Raw genomic sequence first — 23,324 nt, forward strand, 5'->3', positions numbered from 1 at the left:
GGGGTTGGCGCAGGGGGTGCCCATGGAGAGTCCCCCCGGCCCAGCACGGCTCCCACTCCCCCACACAGGGGGAGTGCAGAGAGCACCGTGCGGCTGCTGCTTTGGTCCCAGGGTGTTCCACATGCAGTGGAGACCTGGAGACGGGGGCTCTAGAACATGGGGGTGGCCGAGGGGGAGGCGAGGGAGGGGGGACAGAAGCCCTGGGCCTGGGGCCGGGGCTGCTTGGCCTTTCCTCTAGGCAGCTGCCTGGGACTGAACCCTTGCTTCTCCCATCAAAAGATTGGTCAGAAAGCCTGTCAATCATCCATCCATACTCTCCTTCGAGGTATGATTGGTGGAGCCAGCATGGCCTGCCCTTCACAGTGCCCAGCCTTTCAACCCTTGCCACCACCCCTACAGCCTCAAAGTTTATTGGTTGGTTACATATCAATCACGGACCTTCTCCCCACCTCCTCAAATGCCATTGGCTGTCCTGACTCCCACACTGACTTCTGGGGGGTTGTTGCCAGGCAACGAGGTCCACTTAAAAATGAAGCTGTGAGCTCTAAGCAAAGGCCGTGAGTGATGGAAGACATGCCAGGACCCTAAAAGTGAGGGTTTGGGCTCTAAGAAGGAGGCTCTGGGCACTCAAAAGGACGGGCAGATGCTACAGATGGCGCTTTGGGCCCTGAACACAATGGGAAACCGGTGGTTCCCACCCAAGCTGGGTTTGGTGCCCATGACCCCACGAGAATCAGAATAAAACTGGGAAAACTTGTGGGTTGAGATCAAAAGCGTTGAATAATTGAAGTGAAATAATGATAATAATTACAAATTGTAATGAAAAGGCAAATAGAGAAATAAAACCCAAGAAAGACAAGTGATGCAGCTGGCAATGAAGTATTTGCAGTTGGAGCGTGCTGGAGCGCCAGGGCAGCTGCTGGCAGTACTCTGCTGAGATTTCCGCTCTAACGTGTTGAATTCCTGTCAATGAGCAGTCTTCTCCTGAAACTCATTGGTACAGAAGCCGGGTGGCACGTGGCTGCCGTCTGGTGGCACGGCCCGGGATACTGACTGTGTGAGCGGGTGGCTGCCGTGCAGACGGGGGCTCTAGAACATGGGGGTGGCCGAGGGGGAGGTGAGGGAGGGGGGACAGAGGCCCTGGGCCTGGGGCTGGGGCTGCTTGGCCTTTCCTCTGGGCGGCTGCCTGGGACTGAACCCTTGCTCCTCCCATCAAAAGATTGGTGAGAAAGCCTGTCAATCATCCATGTGCCACTCTCCTTCCAGGTATGATTGGTGGAGCCAGCATGGCCTGCCCTTCACAGTGCCCAGCCTTTCAACCCTTGCCCCCTCCCCTGCAGCCTCAAAGTTTATTGGTTGGTTACATATCAATCATAGACCTTCTCCCCACCCCCTCAAATGCCATTGGCTGTCCTCGGTGCAAAAAGGAATAAAAGGGTGACAGCGGCAACTTCCCTGAGACACTTTTGCTGTGTCCCATAGAGCCCAGCGCAGCCGGCTCCAAGACAGACCTGGCCAAGGCTGAGCCAATCAGCGGTGCCACCTCTGTGATGGTGTGTTTAAGAAAAGGGGGAAAACAACAAAAAGAACAACAGACTGCAGCAGTCAGGAGAGGGCCAGAAGCTGCTTGAACCTGTAGGACGCTCCAATATCATCCTCAAGACTCATCACTGTTGTCTTTTTTCCCCAGCACTACTGTCCATGTTTGCCAGGAGAACGCAAGCACCTGAGTCTCTAATCGAGCAGCTCTGGAGATGCTCTGTGCTTCGGCACATTTGCACTGAGAACTCTACATGCTAACTTAATATGCTCAGCAGCTGTAGAAAGCTTCTGCCCTTCTAGCTCACAAGGCTGCTTGCATCGATGAAGTCTGAAATTTAAAAAACTTAAATAAGTAAACAACCAAACAAAACCCAAATCAAGCTCCTCCATTCTTTCCTGAGTCGTCAAACTCTCTAGGGAAATCAGATGCGCCACTTAGGACCGGGTTTGGCTATGATGGCAATTTTATTGTGGTCAGCATCCTCTTGAGAATGTTTGTCTGTGGCTTCTGACGGTCTCTTGCCAGTTTCGATGGTAATTTCAGTCACGAGTACTGAACGCTTCTGTCCATAAGCCGTGCACTGGAACACCTGGCAGAGAGGCTGGCAACATTGCCAGGTGAGGCTGCAAACGCAGCCTCCTTTGCAGTCCTCCTCTCCAGTGCTCTCTTTGGATTTCATGATCTTCTTCCCTTTCTGGCATTTCCCTTTCAAGGCTGGATCACCAGAGGGCTCATTTCTGTCCTTCGCCGCTTTCTCTCGGGCGCACTTTCACCCTCCTCTGCACAGGAGAGTTTTCTCTTTCTGCACGGTGGTTTTTCGATTGCAGCCTCTGGGCGAACGGGCACTGGGGGGAGCACACGTTGTTTTTCAAGGGAGTCTTTCCCAGGCTGCTGCTCCCGTCGCGACCCAGGGTGCCCGTCTGCTCGGCGGCCGCTCGAGCCGTACAGCCTTTCCCAAATGGATCTTCTGCCATAAGCAGAGCTGTTTCTGTCCCTGTGGGAAGAGCGGCGCAGGATCCCACGGCCACGCCGCAGCTGACGGGGAGCGCGCTTCTGCGTTTGCACAGGGCCGGCGCACCTGCGCTTGGCAGGCGGACAGTCTGGGTGGCTCCCGTCCAGCTTCTCCCCCTCCTCAGTGGCAGAGTGCCCTCTCTTCGTGGGGCAGCGCTGAGGGCGAGGCGCTGCCCAGTCCCGTGGGCTTCCGTTCCTGTGGGTCCTCTGCGTATTTCCTTCATCTTCCGGCTTTCTTGGTGCCATGAAGCCTTCAGAAAATGGACTCTTCGGCTCTTGAACCGACTTTGCCAACCCAGTGCTCTGAGTCTCTTGGCGTTCAGCGCCCGCTCCAGGGGTCAAATCGTGGTGCCTGGAGAAACAACAGGGATCTTAGTCTAGGGTTGTTCTGGCAGCCTCCACGTGGCTTCACTCTCATCCTGGCATCTTCTGGCAGCACTTGATATGACACACAGAAGACTGAACCCAGACTGGAAGCTGGAAATTAGATGGTGCTCTGCCAGTCAGAGCAGGAATTCATCTTTCCACCCGCTCGGACCCCCGTTTCACCTCTTTTCACAGCCAGCCAGGCCCAGAGAGCAGACAGATAGCAATTTACGCAAGCACAACAGATTAGTGCCAAACAAGGAAGAAGAAGAAAGGACGGGGCCAACTGCAGAGCAGACAGAACTCAGCTCAGTCTTTCTCTCTTAGGACAGAAAGCAAAACCCGCCGGAGAAGAACAGCAACGACAAGATCAGTAGCAGGAGAGGGAGTGTATTCTGAACACCCTTTCACGCTTGTTCTTACCTGACATAGAAGAGTAAATATGCGCGCTGGCCGAGAACCGTCCGGATGTCACACGGAACCACAGACGCATCGTCCATCTTGTACCACCGTCCATCGCTGGCCTGCAAAGCAAAGCAATTCTGTCTTCAGATGAACGGCAGGCTTTTTAAAACAAAAACACAGGCAGTACATCACTGAAGGACACGATAGACCAATGCAAACCACACTTTTACCTTTACAAAGCAGTAATAGTGTCCTTGCTGACAGCTGCGGCCTTCATGGACCAGGACGGCATACAAGGAGTAGAGGAGTGGTCCTCCATCTGCTTCAGATGTGTATTTGCCAAGGTCCAAATATTCTGGGTACCGCACGACCTAAGGAGAGACCAAGAGGATTCCCAAATTATCCTGAGAGTCTTTGGGAAGCAGCCTGAGAAAATCCTGTCAAAGGATCTTCTCATTTCATCAGAAACAGGTGTTGCCGTGTTATCACCAAAGTGGCAGAAAACTGTTCTCGGCCAAACCAGCTCTTTATGAGCGCCCAGGTGCTCATCTTCACCCTGGAACTTTCCTCTGGCCACAAGGGAAGAGCAGGGCAGAGCTGTTGCAATTCTTTTTCTCAGACAGCTGCACTCCATAGCCATCGTGTGCAGACACAAACAACTTCCAAAACAAGCATTCTCCTTTGGGAAAGGACTCCTTCCAAGCAGACAACGTGGCCGTGCGTTGTTTACATACCTTGCTAATCTTTCTGGCAGAGAGAGGATCGAATCTCTTCAAGCACACGGTCAGGACATTGGAGGACTGATGGATTGTAAGCCTCTTGGATGCACTGACCCGCTGTTCACACCTTGAAAACACAGACCCAACGGTTGCAACCTGTCTTGCCCACACTCCACCCCCCATCCACGTAGGGTTGAGTTAAGGCTTGTTTTGCCCAGTTCAGGCAGAAGGGAAGAAAAATGTACCCATCTTAGAAACAAATTCATTTTATTCCAAGTTGTGGATGATTCAGGAGGTTTAGTTGTACGGTGAAGAAAACCAAACAAACAGAAAAAACCCCAAGCTGTGTCACGACTGGGTTTCTCAGTGATGTCCAAACCTAACGACTGCTTCCAGACGTGCAAAACCGTAACCCAGTATCTACTATGAAGGTGTCATTAGTAAAGATCTTACTTGCTACATTTATAGCTGTTTTCGCCATCCAGATGCTCGGGTCTGACAAAGTCCTCCAGAGCTCCGGTGACAGATGAGGCTGCCTGGATGAGAAAGAAAGGAGAGCACTGAGCTCCTGGAAACTCAAAATCCCAAGAAATAGCTCCCCATGTGGTGCCAGCGTCAACCCAATAAACAGCTGCTCCTGGGCAGCACCAGCGTGTCCTGTGCTCTGCCTGGTCAAAACCAGCAAAAGCCACAAAAGCCACCCGTCCAGCAATCACGTGCGTACTGAGGAGTCCAAAGCAGGGCGGTAGGACAGCGTCATCATGGCTGTCGACAGCATCCTTGCTCTTTGCCCAGCTGGCACCCAGCACAGGGAGACCATTTACAGGGCTTCTACGGAAGGAGCACACAAGTCCAGTTCCCTTCCCATCCACCACCATCTTGCGTGGTAACAACCCGCAGTTTGAAGGCAACGGAGTTTTCTGGAGATAAACGAGGCCCCTGCAGGGACCTTGAAACATTTTGCACCACCATTTCCAAACATCTTACCTTGATATCCAAAGGAATATCAAGGAATGCCTCATAGGTGTCTGAAACAGCTTTGCAGCTCCAGCATGTTACTGGAAGGCAAGGAGAAAAGGTTCTCAGGTTGGGACGGACACTGACTCTGCCCATGTAATTGACCAGTGCAGCCTGGACATGCTGCTGCCTGCAAAAAGCAGTTTAACACAAAGAGAGGAGGAGCCACAGACCGTTCTAAGGACAGGGATGTTTTTTAAAATTACCTCTGGATCTTAGAAGTCCTCCAAAGACCTGGTCAATGACTGTGCTGCCTTGAGATGTGTCCCAGCTGGAAAGAAACGGTAATCGCGGCTCAGAAGGTGGAAGGCAGAGAGCTCGCTCTTGCAAGAGTTTTCCTTGTTAGGAGAGCCCCGGAGAGCGGGTTTCGCTGGCGATTTAAAGGAAGGAGTCGAGAGGGCGAGAGAACATTTCCATGGTTATGTGCTCAAGCTTACTCGTTGCTGCTGCTCAAACAAGCTGTCTGCATGGCGCCCACGGCACAGCCGAAGAATTCGTGCGCGTCTTCCTGGGCGCCAAACCGGAAATCTCCTATTTCTGAGGAGGAAGAAGAAGGTTTTCACATTAATCTCACCAAAAAAGGAAAGAAAACTGACCCTTCTAAAAGCTCTCCTCCTTAACTGGAACCCGGAAAAAACAGTTACACACGGGGTTCTTCAGCAATGAAAAATACCTCCACATGAAACCGTCTGAAATGACTCACGTGGCAGCTCGCTGACAACATCCACAGGTGCCACGGCACTGCCCGAGCAAGACAGGACCTTCTCCACGTGCACTTCCATCGTACACATCATGCAGAAGCCTTCGTTTGCACCTAAGAGGGGAGGGAAAGAAGGAAGCAGTCCAAGTGAAATACACACGGCTGGGAAAATCTTCAAGGAAGAAAAACACCAAACCACCCCAAAGGTTACAGGTACGAGTCCGCTCTCCCTTCTCCATCCTCTACATCTCGTCCTCAGAGCTGTTTTCCCAGAGTCGCTGTGGTTTCTTCATCATTTAGAGCTGCCCAAGTGGTGTAAAAGAACGCGTAGCAAGGACTCACAGGACTGGCTGTGCTGGCGAGACAGCAAGTAGTTGGCCAGCGGTGGGGTGTACGTCAAACACTGCAGGACGGAATTGAGGAAGCAGGTATTGTTCAGGTTGTAGAGGCCTCCTCCAACCCTGCGTGTTTGCTGCCAGGCCGCGCAAATCTTCTGCGGAGAGTACAGGTCCCTTTCTGGCAGAGCCATTCTGACACCGGTGCCTGCAAGGAAATCAGATTTTAAAGGAGATCTCCTTGTTTGGATAAGGAAAGCCCTCGAGTGGTGAGCCTAGACTTGGCCCTCTTTGGGTGTGCTACAGAAAAGATAACTAGGAAACAGGAATTACGCTGACAGCCTGCATCTACCCAAACCCCAACGGGAGAGCCCAGTGGACACCGAGGAAGGTACAGGCCAACCCACACTTCTACCCTCTCTCTCTCTACGCCATCCCCTGTCTCAAGGGAAACGAAGCATTACCTTTTCCACAAACTGGAGTTGTCAGGAAGGGGGGAGGGAGAAAAAAAAGGACGTAATTTTGCAGAAGAAAAGAAGAATATAGAAGGAATCGCAGACAGCGAGGAGCTGAGTGGCTCCGCCGTCGAGCTCAGCCCGCGCTCACGCTCGCCAGCACAGCCGCCAGCTCAGTGCGAGAGCACAGCAGGAGCTGCCGGGGGACGCCCCTTATGAGCACCCGGCCCTGGGACCCCCTTTGTGACACGGGGCCGTGCGGGGCCGCGCAACAATGGGGCTGGCACCGCCCGGCACCTCCCGCAGCTGCGGCTGCGGGGCCTCCCCAGGCACCAGCCGCGGGGCAGGGGCTCCTCCCCGGCAGAGCGCGCACCTCTGCCCACACCAGGGGCTCAGAAAGAGGCCAGAAGGCGCTCCAGCCTTTTGGACACCGCACGATCCACTTCAAGACTCATCACTCTTGTCCTTTTTCCGCCAACACTACTGCGCGAGGCTGGCAGGAAAGTCAACTTCTTCACTGAAACAAGGGAGGAGAAGGAGTGTGTTTGCAGTGCTGGGAGCTCCCAGAGAGGAGCATCGAGCTCTGGCAAATCTGCCAAGTTCTGAGTCCCCCACGCAGGGCGAGGTGCGCATTGGAAGGCTGAGTAGCAGTTTCTACTGTCGCCCTCTTCTCCTTTCAGGAGTTTTCCATAAGCGCTGAGTGCTAATGTAACGTCGAGCAGCTCCTGGTACTCGGTCGGTTGCTGCTGCATCTGGTCCCTCATGTCTGTCATCTCCCTCTCCTTTGCATCCAGCATCTTCCTGAACTTCTCCCGCTCGCCAGCCATCATTTCCTCCAGCTCGCCAATGCGATCTTCTGTGGCGCTGGCCTGTGAAAAACAGAGTTGGCATCTATGTGGGTACAATAAAAACATTCAAAAATCCATCTCCCTCCCAAACGAACGTCAAGATTTCTCTTCACAAAATTCAGGGAACACAAAGGGACGGAAATGTCAATCCATGCAAACACCACAGTGATCTGGATTAGCTATGAGAGCAAATGTAGTGCCTTTACCTATTTCTGAAGGCCAGAGAGCCGGTAGCTGAGAGCTTCTATTCTCATTCGAGCCTCTTTCAGCTCCTCTCGCGCCGCACCGGCCGCTTTGTCGTTTTGGTCAGAGGACAGTTTGGCGTTTTCCAGCTGGAAGGCAAGTTTGATACACGTCACTTGCACCGAGTCGGATATTCTGCAAATATCCTTTCAGTCAAAAATAGAAGCTATTTAATCTCTAATGATTTAAAATGGAAATCTGGGAAGTTCATTACAAGAATTGCCTAATGTTAAGGAAATGTCCCAAGGACCAGGAAAATCTATGTCAGTCCTATTCCTATAGGATTTGCTTATATAGTCACTACCTAGATCACATCTAACAGGGGACTGGTGCTGCCCGGAGATGCCCCCACGGTGGCTGAAGTGCCCGGGATGTTCAGCACTGCCCACTGCCCATCAACAGTCATTGGCAGCTCCAGAGGTGATGGGGCCACCGCACTCCCCTCTGTGCCGCTGTCACCCAGGTCCCCAGGCACGGGGCTGCTGTCTGGACCATCCTGGCTGGACTCCACTGCTGTCAGGGAGCAGCCGAGTAGCTGCAGGGCCTCTTGGAGCAGCTCATCCTCCGGTACGGCCAGTTCAGCTGCCAGGTCTGCAGAGGCTGGTTCGGCAGCAGAGGCGCTGGATGGAGCGTCGCTGCCCAGGGGTGTCGCCAGGGGGGTGTCCACCGCGTTCCCCTCTCCACTGCTGTCACCCGTGTTCCCAGGTGTGGGGTTGCTTCTCGGACCATCCTCAGTGACCCGCACTGTAGCTGGTGTGACACCAAACAGCCGATGGGCTTCATTGAGCAGGGCAGCAGAGGGGCTGCTCCGGGGGATGTTCCTGCCCCCAGGTGCCCCCGCGGCGGTGGCCGTGCTGGGAACGCTGATCGGTGCCCATTGCCCCTGGATGTGCGGGTAGCCGGGGATGGACGTTGGCAGCACCAGAGGAACTGGGGCCACTACTGTGCCCTGGTGGCCGTAGGGGATGGTCCACTGGATGTGGAACACCCGGGGATCAAACCAGCAGCCACACGGTGCTCTCTGCAGCCCTGTGTGGGAGCGAGGGAGCCATGCTGGGCCGGGGGAGGCTTTCATGGGCACCCCCGAGCTGGTGCCCATCACCAGCAGCCCCTGGTTCTGCCCAGTGCCGTATGCGCCGGGGCACAGGGGTGGTGGGTGCTGGGAGTGCTGTCAACTGCGATGCTGGGCAGGAGGTTCTGGGCTGGGCAGGAGGGCTGGGCACGGCAGGCGAGGTCGAGCTGTCGCACGGGATGGAAGGGAGAGCTTGGATGCTGTAGCACCGGGGGGGCTGGGGCCACCGGTGTGCCCTGGTGGCCTTAGGGGATGGTCCACTGGATGTGGAACACCCTGTGGTCAAACCACCCAATTAAAACCAAAAGCCCTCTGTGCCTTTTTACGTTGAGTTCTTCGAGTAAAGTAGGTAGGAATTCCTGCAAAGAAGCTCTAACAGTCACATGCAAACTTGAGTGGAGAAGCCTGATGTAAAGAAAAGTGATGTAAACCTCAGAGAGCGGCTACCACGGTGGTATCACCAGCTCGGGTGAAACCACAACAGAAGTGCATGCTCACATCTCATCTGCACAATGCAAACACGGACTTCTGACCTACTCATTCAGCGTCCCTCCATGGAAGGACAAAGGACCTCTCGGAGCTGGGGTGAGAGGCTGGTGTTAAAAATGGTGTCTGTGAGGGACTGGTCCATGACGATGCCCTAAGGCAGATTTCCCAGGGCGTCCAGCACACACGTGCACAGCCCAGACCCTGCTCTGCTGGTCCTGCAGGTCTCTTGCAGAAGGCCTGGCTGTGAGAGGACACTGCTGTGTGCCCCAGCCTGCACACCCGCACTGCTTAACTGTACCCTGCTGTTTGCAACTCTGGGCCATTTAAGTGGGCATTTTCTTAAGAAAAAATTTGAAAAAAGACCTAAGCCTCCAAGCACTGCCCTGAGGAGACCAACCTTCTTTACAGAAAGGCTGTTGTGAGGCCAGCTCTGTCACAGCAGTGCCCACTGCCTGTCCCTGCCTGCACTCACAGCACTGACACGCAGCAGGACGGGGACCAAGCTGCCAGAGCACTCAGGCCTTGCACCAACACACGGGATGAGAAGGAGAGTGTGGAGTGGAATGAGAACAGCTCTGGAAGAACAAGAACTGGTGCTCCCTGAAAGTTCTGCCGTGCTGGACTCCATTCCCTCCAGCCATGCACACAGGAACTGTCCCTGCATCTCCCAACAGGCCTTGGTGAAAGGTTCTCAGGACAAAATACCTGCTGCAAGACCTTGTCATTTGTTTCAACACACATAGAGCCCAGCTCCTCATTTACACAGCCACTCAGTCAGGAAGTCACTGCATCCTTGAGCTCCCGGTTCCTCATGCTGTAGATGAGGGGGTTCAATGCTGGAGGCCCCAATGAGTAGAGAACTGTCATCCCCAGGTGCAGGGATGGGACGGAGAACGAGGGGGGCTTCAGATTGGCAAACATGGCAGTGATCAAAACCAGGGAGGCCACGGCCAAGTGAGGGAGGCATGTGGAAAAGGCTTTGTGCCATCCCTGCTCAGAGGGGATCCTCAGCATGGCCCTCAAGATCTGCACATAGGACACCACACAAAACAGCCAAAGAACAAAAAGGCACTAATCACAAGATGATGAGGCCATTGCCCAGGAGGGCAGCCAGATAGATGCCCAGGAAGAGCCAGAAGTGCAAGAGCTGCAGCTCCCATGTGTCTGTGCACACCAGGAGGAGGAACTGAGTGATGGAGCTGCTGTTGAACATTTATATGGGCGTTTACACTCTAAGGCTTGATAGCCCATCCACAAGTACATACCTAAGTGGTTTAGATAAGCGTGGTCTTGCACAAGTCACCCTTTGTGTCCCCCGGAGCCATGGACACAGGGTTTGTGGGTTAGTTTTAGATTTGGGGTTAGGGGTTGGGGTTAGTTTTAGATTTCGGGTCAGGTTTAGATTTGGGGTTAGGGTTTAGGGTTAGGTTTCGATTGGGGATTAGGGGTTGGGGTTAGGTTTAGATTTGGGGTTAGGTTCAGATTTGGGGTTAGGGGGTTGGGGTTACGTTTAGATTTGGAGTTAGGGGTTGGGGTTAGGTTTAGATTTGGGGTTAGGGGTTGGGGTTAGTTTTAGATTTGGGGTTAGGGGTTGGGGTTAGGTTTAGATTTGGGGTTAGGTTTAGATTTGGGGTTTAGATTTGGGGTTAGGTTTAGATTTAAGGTTAGGGGTGGGGTTTAGGTTTAGATTTGGGGTTAGGTTTAGATTTGGGGTTTAGATTTGGGGTTAGGTTTAGATTTGAGGTTTAGATTTGGGGTTAGGTTTAGATTTGGGGTTAGGTTTAGATTTGGGGTTTAGATTTGGGGTTAGGTTTAGATTTGGGGTTAGGGGTTGGGTTTAGGTTTAGATTTGGGGTTAGGTTTAGATTTGGGGTTTAGATTTGGGGTTAGGGATTGGGGTTAGGTTTAGATTTGGGGTTTAGATTTGAGGTTAGGGGTTGGGGTTAGGTTTAGATTTGGGATTAGTTTTAGATTTGGGGTTAGGGGTTGGGGTTAGTTTTAGATTTGGGGTTTACATTTGGGGTTAGGTTTAGATTTGGCGTTAGGGGTTGGGGTTAGTTTTAGATTTCGGGTTTAGATTTGGGGATAGGGGCTGGGGTTAGGTTTAGATTTGGGGTTAGGGGTTGGGGTTAGTTTTAGATTTGGTGTTAGGGGTTAAGGTTAGGTTTAGATTTGGGGTTAGTTTTAGATTTGGGGTTAGCGGTTGGGGTTAGGTTTAGATTTGGGGTTAGGGGTTGGGGTTAGTTTAGATTTGGGGTTAGGGGTTGGGGTTAGTTTTAGATTTGGGGTTTAGATTTGGGGTTAGGTTTAGATTTGGGGTTAGGTTTAGATTTGGGGTTAGGGGTTGGGGTTAGTTTTAGATTTGGGGTTTAGATTTGGGGTTACGGGTTGGGGTTAGGTTTAGATTTGGGGTATAGATTTGGGGTTAGGGGTTGGGGTTAGGTTTAGATATCGGGTTAGTTTTAGATTTGGGGTTAGGGGTTGGGGTTAGGTTTAGATTTGGGATTAGGGGTTGGGGTTAGGTTTAGATTTGGGGTTAGGTTTAGATTTGGGGTTTAGATTTGGGGTTAGGTTTAGATTTGGGGTTAGGTTTAGATTTGGGGTTTAGATTTGGGGTTAGGGGTTGGGGTTAGGTTTAGATTTGGGGTTAGTTTTAGATTTGGGGTTTAGATTTGGGGTTTAGATTTGGGGTTAGGTTTAGATTTGGGGTTAGGTTTAGATTTGGGGTTTAGATTTGGGGTTAGGTTTAGATTTGGGGTTTAGATTTGGGGTTAGGTTTAGATTTGGGGTTGCGGTTGGGGTTAGGTTTAGATTTGGGGTTACGTTTAGATTTGGAGTTAGGGGTTGGGGTTAGGTTTAGATTTGGGGTTTAGATTTGGGGTTAGGTTTAGATTTGGGGTTAGGGGTTGGGGTTAGTTATAGATTTGGGGTTTAGATTTGGGGTTAGGTTTAGATTTGGGGTTAGGTTTAGATTTAGGTTTAGGGGTTGGGGTTAGGTTTAGATTTGGGGTTAGGGGTTGCGGTTAGGTGTAGATTTGGGGTTAGGGGTTGGGGTTAGGTTTAGATTTGGGGTTAGGTTTAGATTTGGGGTTAGGGGTTGGGGTTAGGTTTAGATTTGGGGTTAGGTTTAGATTTGGTGTTAGGGGTTAGGGTTAGTTTTAGATTTGAGGTTTAGATTTGGGGTTACGGGTTGGGGTAAAGGTTTAGATTTGGGGTTAGGTTTAGATTTGGGGTTTAGATTTGGGGTTAGGGGTTGGGGTTAGGTTAAGATTTGGGGTTAGTTTTAGATTTGGGGTTAGGGGTTGGGGTTAGTTTTGGATTTGGGATTAGGGGTTGGGATTAGGTTTAGATTTGTGGTTAGGTTTAGATATGGGGTTTAGATTTGGGGTTAGGTTTAGATTTGGGGTTTAGATTTGGGGTTAGGGGTTGGGGTTAGGTTTAGATTTGGGGTTAGGTTTAGATTTGGGGTTTAGATTTGGGGTTAGGTTTAGATTTGGGGTTTAGATTTGGGGTTAGGTTTAGATTTGAGGTTTAGATTTGGGGTTAGGTTTAGATTTGGGGTTAGGGGTTGGGGTTAGTTTTAGATTTGGGTTTTAGATTTGGGGTTAGGGGTTGGGGTTAGGTTTAGATTTGGGGTTAGGGGTTGGGGTTAGTTTTATATTTGGGGTTTAGATTTGGGGTTAGGTTTAGATTTGGGGATAGGTTTACATTTGGGGTTTAGATTTGGGGTTAGGGGTTGGGGTTAGTTTTAGATTTGGGGTAAGGTTTAGATTTGGGGTTAGGTTTAGATTTGGGGTTTAGATTTGGGGTTAGGGGTTGGGGTAACGTTTAGATTTGGGGTATAGATTTGGGGTTAGGGGTTGGGGTTAGGTTTAGATTTGGGGTTAGGTTTAGATTTGGGGTTATGGGTTGCGGTTAGGTTTAGATTTGGGGTTAGGTTTAGATTTGGGGTTAGGGGTTGGGGTTAGGTTTAGATTTGGGGTTAGGGGTTGGGGTTAGTTTTAGATTTGGGGTTTAGATTTGGGGTTAGGGGTTGGGGTTAGTTTTAGATTTGGTGTTAGGGGTTGGGGTTAGTTTAATATTTGGGGTTTAGATTTGGGGTTAGGTTTAGATTTGGGGATAGGTTTACATTTGGGGTTTAGATTTGGGGTTAGGGGTTGGGGTTAGTTTTAGATTTGGGGTTAGGTTGAGATTTGGGTTTAGGGGTTGGGGTTAGTTTTAGATTTGGGGTTTAGATTTGGGGTTAGGTTTAGATTTGGGGTTTAGATTTGGGGTTAGGGTTTGGGGTTAGGTTTAGATTTGGGGTTTAGATTTGGGGTTAGGGGTTGGGGTTAGGTTTAGATTTGGGGTTAGGTTTAGATTTGGGGTTAGGGGTTGTGGTTAGGTTTAGATTTGGGGTTTACATTTGGGGTTAGGTTTAGATTTGGGGTTAGGTTTAGATTTGCGGTTAGGGGTTGGGGTTAGCTTTAGATTTGGGGTTTAGATTTGGGGATAGGGGCTGGGGTTAGGTTTAGATTTGGGGTTAGGGGTTGGGGTTAGTTTTAGATTTGGGTTTAGGGGTTGGGGTTAGGTTTAGATTTGGGGTTAGTTTTAGATTTGGGGTTAGCGGTTGGGGTTAGGTTTAGATTTGGGGTTAGGGGTTGGGGTTAGTTTAGATTTGGGGTTAGGGGTTGGGGGTTAGTTTTAGATTTGGGGTTTAGATTTGGGGTTAGGTTTAGATTTGGGGTTAGGTTTAGATTTGGGGTTAGGGGTTGGGGTTAGTTTTAGATTTGGGGTTTAGATTTGGGGTTACGGGTTGGGGTTAGGTTTAGATTTGGGGTTAGTTTTAGATTTGGGGTTAGGGGTTGGGGTTAGGTTTAGATTTGGGGTTAGGGGTTGGGGTTAGGTTTAGATTTGGGGTTAGGTTTAGATTTGGGTTTTAGATTTGGGGTTAGGTTTAGATTTGGGGTTAGGTTTAGATTTGGGGTTTAGATTTGGGGTTAGGGGTTGGGGTTAGGTTTAGATTTGGGGTTAGGTTTAGTTTTGGGGTTTAGATTTGGGGTTAGGTTTAGATTTGGGGTTTAGATTTGGGGTTAGGTTTAGATTTGGGGTTACGGGTTGGGGTTAGGTTTAGATTTGGGGTTAGGTTTAGATTTGGGGTTTAGATTTGGGGTTAGGTTTAGATTTGGGGTTAGGGGTTGGGGTTAGGTTTAGATTTGGGGTTAGGGGTTGGGGTTAGGTTTAGATTGGGGTTAGGTTTAGATTTGGGGTTGCGGTTGGGGTTAGGTTTAGATTTGGGGTTACGTTTAGATTTGGAGTTAGGGGTTGGGGTTAGGTTTAGATTTGGGGTTTAGATTTGGGGTTAGGTTTAGATTTGGGGTTAGGGGTTGGGGTTAGTTATAGATTTGGGGTTTAGATTTGGGGTTAGGTTTAGATTTGGGGTTAGGTTTAGATTTGGGGTTTAGATTTGGGGTTAGGGGTTGGGGTTAGTTTTAGATTTGGGGTTAGGTTGAGATTTGGGTTTAGGGGTTGGGGTTAGTTTTAGATTTGGGGTTTAGATTTGGGGTTAGGTTTAGATTTGGGGTTAGGTTTGGATTTGGGGTTTAGATTTGGGTTTAGGGGTTGGGGTTACGTTTAAATTTGGGGTTTAGATTTGGGGTTAGGGGTTGGGGTTAGGTTTAGATTTGGTGTTAGGTTTAGATTTGGGGTTTAGATTTGGGGTTAGGTTTAGATTTAAGGTTAGGGGTTGGGTTTAGGTTTAGATTTGGGGTTAGGTTTAGTTTTGGGGTTTAGATTTGGGGTTAGGTTTAGATTTGAGGTTTAGATTTGGGGTTAGGTTTAGATTTGGGGTTAGGTTTAGATTTGGGGTTAGGGGTTGGGTTTAGGTTTAGATTTGGGGTTAGGTTTAGATTTGGGGTTTAGATTTGGGGTTAGGGGTTGGGGTTAGGTTTAGATTTGGGTTTTAGATTTGAGGTTAGGGGTTGGGGTTAGGTTTAGATTTGGGATTAGTTTTAGATTTGGGGTTAGGGGTTGGGGTTAGTTTTAGATTTGGGGTTTACATTTGGGGTTAGGTTTAGATTTGGGGTTAGGGGTTGGGGTTAGTTTTAGATTTCGGGTTTAGATTTGGGGATAGGGGCTGGGGTTAGGTTTAGATTTGGGCTTAGGGGTTGGGGTTAGTTTTAGATTTGGGGTTAGGGGTTGGGGTTAGGTTTAGATTTGGGGTTAGTTTTAGATTTGGGGTTAGCGGTTGGGGTTAGGTTTACATTTGGGGTTAGGGGTTGGGGTTAGTTTAGATTTGGGGTTAGGGGTTGGGGTTAGTTTTAGATTTGGGGTTTAGATTTGGGGTTAGGTTTAGATTTGGGGTTAGGTTTAGATTTGGGGTTAGGGGTTGGGGTTAGTTTTAGATTTGGGGTTTAGATTTGGGGTTACGGGTTGGGGTTAGGTTTAGATTTGGGGTATAGATTTGGGGTTAGGGGTTGGGGTTAGGTTTAGATATCGGGTTAGTTTTAGTTTTGGGGTTAGGGGTTGGGGTTAGGTTTAGATTTGGGATTAGGGGTTGGGGTTAGGTTTAGATTTGGGGTTAGGTTTAGATTTGGGGTTTAGATTTGGGGTTAGGTTTAGATTTGGGGTTAGGTTTAGATTTGGGGTTTAGATTTGGGGTTAGGGGTTGGGGTTAGGTTTAGATTTGGGGTTAGTTTTAGATTTGGGGTTTAGATTTGGGGTTTAGATTTGGGGTTAGGTTTAGATTTGGGGTTTAGATTTGGGGTTAGGTTTAGATTTGAGGTTTAGATCTGGGGTTTGGTTTAGATTTGGGGTTTAGATTTGGGGTTAGGTTTAGATTTGGGGTTAGGGGTTGGGGTTAGGTTTAGATTTGGGGTTAGGTTTAGATTTGGGGTTTAGATTTGGGGTTAGGTTTAGATTTGGGGTTAGGGGTTGGGGTTAGGTTTAGATTTGGGGTTAGGGATTGGGGTTAGGTTTAGATTTGGGGTTAGGTTTAGATTTGGGGTTGCGGTTGGGGTTAGGTTTAGATTTGGGGTTACGTTTAGATTTGGAGTTAGGGGTTGGGGTTAGGTTTAGATTTGGGGTTTAGATTTGGGGTTAGGTTTAGATTTGGGGTTAGGGGTTGGGGTTAGTTATAGATTTGGGGTTTAGATTTGGAGTTAGGTTTAGATTTGGGGTTAGGGGTTAGGGTTAGTTTTAGATTTGAGGTTTAGATTTGGGGTTACGGGTTGGGGTAAAGGTTTAGATTTGGGGTTAGGTTTAGATTTGGGGTATAGATTTGGGGTTAGGGGTTGGGGTTAGTTTTGGATTTGGGATTAGGGGTTGGGGTTAGGTTTAGATTTGGGGTTAGGTTTAGATATGGGGTTAAGATTTCGGGTTAGGTTTAGATTTGGGGTTTAGATTTGGGGTTAGGGGTTGGGGTTAGGTTTAGATTTGGGGTTAGGTTTAGATTTGGGGTTTAGATTTGGGGTTAGGTTTAGATTTGGGGTTTAGATTTGGGGTTAGGTTTAGATTTGAGGTTTAGATTTGTTGTTAGGTTTAGATTTGGGGTTAGGGGTTGGGGTTAGTTTTAGATTTGGGTTTTAGATTTGGGGTTAGGGGTTGGGGTTAGGTTTAGATTTGGGGTTAGGGGTTGGGGTTAGTTTTATATTTGGGGTTTAGATTTGGGGTTAGGTTTAGATTTGGGGATAGGTTTACATTTGGGGTTTAGATTTGGGGTTAGGGGTTGGGGTTAGTTTTAGATTTGGGGTAAGGTTTAGATTTGGGGTTAGGTTTAGATTTGGGGTTTAGATTTGGGGTTAGGGGTTGGGGTTACGTTTAGATTTGGGGTATAGATTTGGGGTTAGGGGTTGGGGTTAGGTTTAGATTTGGGGTTAGGTTTAGATTTGGGGTTATGGGTTGCGGTTAGGTTTAGATTTGTGGTTAGGTTTAGATTTGGGGTTAGGGGTTGGGGTTAGGTTTAGATTTGGGGTTAGGGGTTGGGGTTAGTTTTAGATTTGGGGTTTAGATTTGGGGTTAGGGGTTGGGGTTAGTTTTAGATTTGGGGTTAGGGGTTGGGGTTAGTTTAATATTTGGGGTTTAGATTTGGGGTTAGGTTTAGATTTGGGGATAGGTTTACATTTGGGGTTTAGATTTGGGGTTAGGGGTTGGGGTTAGTTTTAGATTTGGGGTTAGGTTGAGATTTGGGTTTAGGGGTTGGGGTTAGTTTTAGATTTGGGGTTTAGATTTGGGGTTAGGTTTAGATGTGGGGTTAGGTTTGGATTTGGGGTTTAGATTTGGGTTTAGGGGTTGGGGTTACGTTTAAATTTGGGGTTTAGATTTGGGGTTAGGGGTTGGGGTTAGGTTTAGATTTGGAGTTAGGTTTAGATTTGGGGTTTAGATTTGGGGTTAGGTTTAGATTTAAGGTTAGGGGTGGGGTTTAGGTTTAGATTTGGGGTTAGGTTTAGATTTGGGGTTTAGATTTGGGGTTAGGTTTAGATTTGGGGTTAGGGGCTGGGGTTAGGTTTAGATTTGGGGTTAGTTTTAGATTTGGGGTTAGGGGTTGGGGTTAGTTTCAGATTTGGGGTTTAGATTTGGGGTTAGGTTTAGATTTGAGGTTTAGATTTGAGGTTTAGATTTGGGGTTAGGTTTAGATTTGGGGTTTAGATTTGGGGTTAGGTTTAGATTTGGGGTTAGGGGTTGGGTTTAGGTTTAGAATTGGGGTTAGGTTTAGATTTGGGGTTTAGATTTGGGGTTTAGATTTGGGGTTAGGTTTAGATTTGAGGTTTAGATCTGGGGTTTGGTTTAGATTTGGGGTTTAGATTTGGGGTTAGGTTTAGATTTGGGGTTAGGGGTTGGGGTTAGGTTTAGATTTGGGGTTAGGTTTAGATTTGGGGTTTAGATTTGGGGTTAGGTTTAGATTTGGGGTTAGGGGTTGGGGTTAGGTTTAGATTTGGGGTTAGGGGTTGGGGTTAGGTTTAGATTTGGGGTTAGGTTTAGATTTGGGGTTGCGGTTGGGGTTAGGTTTAGATTTGGGTTTACGTTTAGATTTGGAGTTAGGGGTTGGGGTTAGGTTTAGATTTGGGGTTTAGATTTGGGGTTAGGTTTAGATTTGGGGTTAGGTTTAGATTTGGGGTTTAGATTTCGGGTTAGGGGTTGGGGTTAGGTTTAGATTTGGGGTTAGGTTTAGATTTGGGGTTAGGTTTAGATTTAGGTTTAGGGGTTGGGGTTAGGTTTAGATTTGGGGTTAGGGGTTGCGGTTAGGTGTAGATTTGGGGTTAGGGGTTGGGGTTAGGTTTAGATTTGGGGTTAGGTTTAGATTTGGGGTTAGGGGTTGGGGTTAGGTTTAGATTTGGGGTTAGGGGTTGGGGTTAGGTTTAGATTTGGGGTTAGGTTTAGATTTGGCGTTAGGGGTTGGGGTTAGGTTTAGATTTGGGGTTAGGGTTTGGGGTTAGTTTAGATTTCGGGTTAGGTTTAGATTTCGGGTTAGGTTTTGATTTGGGTTTAGGTTTAGATTTGGGGTTAGGGGGTTGGGGTTAGGTTTAGATTTCGGGTCAGGTTTAGATTTGGGGTTAGGGTTTGGGGTTAGGTTTAGATTGGGGATTAGGGGTTGGGGTTAGGTTTAGATTTGGCGTTAGGTTCAGATTTGGGGTTAGGGGGTTGGGGTTAGGTTTAGATTTGGGGTTAGGTTCAGATTTCGCGTTAGGAGTTGGGGTTAGGTTTAGATTTGGGGTTAGGTTTAGATTTGGGGTTACGGGTTGGGGTTAGGGGTTGGGTTTAGGTTTAGATTTGGGGCTAGGGGGAGGCGCTGAGCGGGGAGCCCCCCTTTGCCAGCCATGGCCAGGAGAAAGGCACCCCAGAGAAGACGCCGAGAGGCCTCCAAAGGCTCCTTGGAGGCCAAGGCCGACCAAGAGCCGGCAGGGGAGGCAGCGGGGCCGAGCCGCTGCCACACGAGTGGGTAAGAATTGGCTGCTCCTGCCCGGGGCAGCGGGTTGGGGCGGGAGCTGGGACGCGGCCGGACACGACCCGTGGGGTGGGGAGCAGCGTGGGGAAGATGACAGAGGCTTCTGGAGAGAGAAACGGAGCTGGGGAAGGGGCTGCCTCTGTCCCCGCAGCTGGGACGTCCCCTGCGAGGCTTCCCGAGGCCGAGCTCTGGCCAGGGCCTCTGCTCACACAGCGTGTGGCTGGTGGGCAAGCGGCATCTCCCTTTGTCCTCCCGCAGGAGCGCCGGCACGAGGTTGGAGCTGGTGACGCGATTGTGGAAGTCAAGTCCCGGCTCAGCCACTCAGGGATTTGCAACGTGGCGCAATGAGGCCACAAAAATTGCATGTAAGTTTAGATTTGGGGTTAGGGGTTGGGGTTAGGTTTAGATTTGGGGTTAGGGGTTGGGGTTAGTTTTAGATTTGGGGTTTAGATTTGGGGTTAGGTTCAGATTTGGGGTCAGGTTTAGATTTGGGGTTAGGGGTTGGGGATAGTTTTAGATTTGGGGTTTAGATTTGGGGTTAGGGGTTGGGGTTAGTTTTAGATTTGGGGTTTAGATTTGGGGTTAGGTTTAGATTTGGGGATAGGTTTACATTTGGGATTTAGATTTGGGGTTAGGGGTTGGGGTTAGTTTTAGATTTGGGGTTAGGTTTAGATTTGGGGTTAGGGGTTGGGGTTAGTTTTAGATTTGGGGTTTAGATTTGGGGTTAGGTTTAGATTTGGGGTTTAGATTTGGGTTTAGCGGTTGGGGTTACGTTTAGATTTGGGGGTTAGATTTGGGGTTAGGGGTTGGGGTTAGGTTTAGATTTGGGGTTAGGTTTAGATTTGGGGTTATGGGTTGGGGTTAGGTTTAGATTTGGGGTTAGGTTTAGATTTGGGGTTAGGGGTTGGGGTTAGGTTTAGATTTGGGGTTAGGGGTTGGGGTTAGGTTTAGATTTGGGGTTAGGGGTTGGGATTAGGTTTAGATTTGGGGTTAGGTTTAGATTTGGGGTTTGGGGTTGGGGTTAGGTTTAGATTTGGGGTTAGGGGTTCGGGTTAGGTTTAGAATTGGGTTTAGGTTTAGATTTGGGGTTTAGATTTGGGGTATAGGTTTAGATTTTGGGTTAGGGGCTGGGGTTAGGTTTAGATTTGGGGTTAGTTTTAGATTTGGGGTTAGGGCTTGGGGTTAGTTTTACATTTCGGGTCAGGTTTAGATTTGGGGTTAGGGTTTGGGTATAGGTTTAGATTGGGGATTAGGGGTTGGGGTTAGGTTTAGATTTGGGGTTAGGTTCAGATTTGGGGTTAGGGGGTTGGGGTTACGTTTAGATTTGGGGTTAGGTTCAGATTTCGCGTTAGGAGTTGGGGTTAGGTTTAGATTTGGGGTTAGGTTTAGATTTGGGGTTACGGGTTGGGGTTAGGGGTTGGGGTTAGGTTTAGATTTGGGGCTAGGGGGAGGCGCTGAGCGGGGAGCCCCCCTTTGCCAGCCATGGCCAGGAGAAAGGCACCCCAGAGAAGACGCCGAGAGGCCTCCAAAGGCTCCTTGGAGGCCAAGGCCGACCAAGAGCCGGCAGGGGAGGCAGCGGGGCCGAGCCGCTGCCACACGAGTGGGTAAGAATTGGCTGCTCCTGCCCAAGGCAGCGGGTTGGGGCGGGAGCTGGGACGCGGCCGGACATGACCCGTGGGGTGGGGAGCAGCGTGGGGAAGATGACAGAGGCTTCTGGATAGAGAAACGGAGCTGGGGAAGGGGCTGCCTCTGTCCCCGCAGCTGGGACGTCCCCTGCGAGGCTTCCCGAGGCCGAGCTCTGGCCAGGGCCTCCGCTCACACAGCGTGGGGCTGGTGGGCAAGTGGCATCTCCCTTTGTCCTCCCGCAGGAGCGCCGGCACGAGGTTGGAGCTGGTGACACAATTGTGGAAGTCAAGTCCCGGCTCAGCCACTCAGGGATTTGCAACGTGGCGCAATGAGGCCACAAAAATTGCATGTAAGTTTAGATTTGGGGTTAGGAGTTGGGGTTAGGTTTAGATTTGGGGTTAGGGGTTGGGGTTAGTTTTAGATTTGGGGTTTAGATTTGGGGTTAGGTTCAGATTTGGGGTTAGATTTAGATTTGGGGTTAGGGGTTGGGGTTAGTTTTAGATTTGGGGTTTAGATTTGGGGTTAGGGGTTGGGATTAGTTTTAGATTTGGGGTTTAGATTTGGGGATAGGTTTACATTTGGGATTTAGATTTGGGGTTAGGGGTTGGGGTTAGTTTTAGATTTGGGGTTAGGTTTAGATTTGGGGTTAGGGGTTGGGGTTAGTTTTAGATTTGGGGTTTAGATTTGGGGTTAGGTTTAGATTTGGGGTTTAGATTTGGGTTTAGCGGTTGGGGTTACGTTTAGATTTGGGGTTTAGATTTGGGGTTAGGGGTTGGGGTTAGGTTTAGATTTGGGGTTAGGTTTAGATTTGGGGTTATGGGTTGGGGTTAGGATTAGATTTGGGGTTAGGTTTAGATTTGGGGTTAGGGGTTGGGGTTAGGTTTAGATTTGGGGTTAGGGGTTGGGGTTAGGTTTAGATTTGGGGTTAGGGGTTGGGATTAGGTTTAGATTTGGGGTTAGGTTTAGATTTGGGGTTAGGGGTTGGGGTTAGGTTTAGATTTGGGGTTAGGGGTTGGGGTTAGGTTTAGATTTGGGGTTAGGTTTAGATTTGGGGTTTAGATTTGGGGTTAGGTTTAGATTTGGGGTTAGGGGTTTGGGTTAGGTTTAGATTTGGGGTTAGGTTTAGATTTGAGGTTTAGATTTGGGGTTAGGTTTAGATTTGGGGTTTAGATTTGGGGTTAGGTTTAGATATGGGGTTTAGATTTGGGGTTAGGTTTAGATATGGGGTTTAGATTTGGGGTTAGGGGTTTGGGTTAGGTTTAGATTTGGGGTTAGGTTTAGATTTGAGGTTTAGATTTGGGGTTAGGTTTAGATTTGGGGTTTAGATTTGGGGTTAGGGGTTAGGGTTAGGTTTAGATTTGGGGTTAGGTTTAGATTTGGGGTTTAGATTTGGGGTTAGGGGTTGGGGTTAGGTTTAGATTTGGGATTAGTTTTAGATTTGGGGTTAGGGGTTGGGGTTAGTTTTAGATTTGGGGTTTAGATTTGGGGTTAGGTTTAGATTTGGGGTTAGGGGTTGGGGTTAGTTTTAGATTTGGGGTTTAGATTTGGGGTTAGGGGTTGGGGTTAAGTTTAGATTTGGGGTTAGGGGTTGGGGTTAGGTTTAGATTTGGGGTTAGGGGTTGGGGGTAGGTTTAGATTTGGGGTTAGTTTTAGATTTGGGGTTAGGGGTTGGGGTTAGGTTTAGATTTGGGGTTAGGGGTTGGGGTTAGGTTTAGATTTGGGGTTAGGGGTTGGGGTTAGTTTTAGATTTGGGGTTTAGATTTGGGGTTAGGTTTAGATTTGGGGTTAGGTTTAGATTTGGGGTTAGGGGTTAGGGTTAGTTTTAGATTTGAGGTTTAGATTTGGGGTTACGGGTTGGGGTAAAGGTTTAGATTTGGGGTTAGGTTTAGATTTGGGGTATAGATTTGGGGTTAGGGGTTGGGGTTAGGTTAAGATTTGGGGTTAGTTTTAGATTTGGGGTTAGGGGTTGGGGTTAGTTTTGGATTTGGGATTAGGGGTTGGGGTTAGGTTTAGATTTGTGGTTAGGTTTAGATATGGGGTTTAGATTTGGGGTTAGGTTTAGATTTGAGGTTAGGTTTAGATTTGGGGTTTAGATTTGGGGTTAGGGGTTGGGGTTAAGTTTAGATTTGGGGTTAGGTTTAGATTTGGGGTTTAGATTTGGGGTTAGGTTTAGATTTGGGGTTAGGTTTAGATTTGAGGTTTAGATTTGGGGTTAGGTTTAGATTTGGGGTTTAAATTTGGGGTTAGGGGTTGGGGTTACGTTTAGATTTGGGGTTTAGATTTGGGGTTAGGGGTTGGGGTTAGGTTTAGATTTGGGGTTAGGTTTAGATTTGGGGTTATGGGTTGCGGTTAGGTTTAGATTTGGGGTTAGGTTTAGATTTGGGGTTAGGGGTTGGGGTTAGGTTTAGATTTGTGGTTTAGATTTGGGGTTAGGGGTTGGGGTTAGTTTTAGATTTGGGGTTAGGGGTTGGGGTTAGTTTAATATTTGGGGTTTAGATTTGGGGTTAGCTTTAGATTTGGGGATAGGTTTACATTTGGGGTTTAGATTTGGGGTTAGGGGTTGGGGTTAGTTT

At 48.9% G+C, this 23,324-nt stretch overlaps 1 long non-coding RNA gene across 1 annotated transcript; it reads right to left on the reverse strand.

Moving 5' to 3' along the window:
* Nucleotides 1-4,102: 4,102 nt before the first annotated feature.
* Nucleotides 4,103-5,102, reverse strand: LOC139825718 (uncharacterized). The gene is made up of 3 exons (XR_011735949.1): nt 5,032-5,102; nt 4,498-4,580; nt 4,103-4,171 (listed from the first exon to the last, which is right to left on the reverse strand). It is a non-coding gene; the product is annotated as an uncharacterized lncRNA (long non-coding RNA).
* Between the last annotated feature and the right edge of the window lie 18,222 nt (nt 5,103-23,324).

The sequence above is a fragment of the Patagioenas fasciata genome, chromosome 27 (genome assembly GCF_037038585.1).
Source record: "Patagioenas fasciata isolate bPatFas1 chromosome 27, bPatFas1.hap1, whole genome shotgun sequence".
In the NCBI taxonomy this organism is placed as follows: Eukaryota; Metazoa; Chordata; class Aves; order Columbiformes; family Columbidae; genus Patagioenas; species Patagioenas fasciata.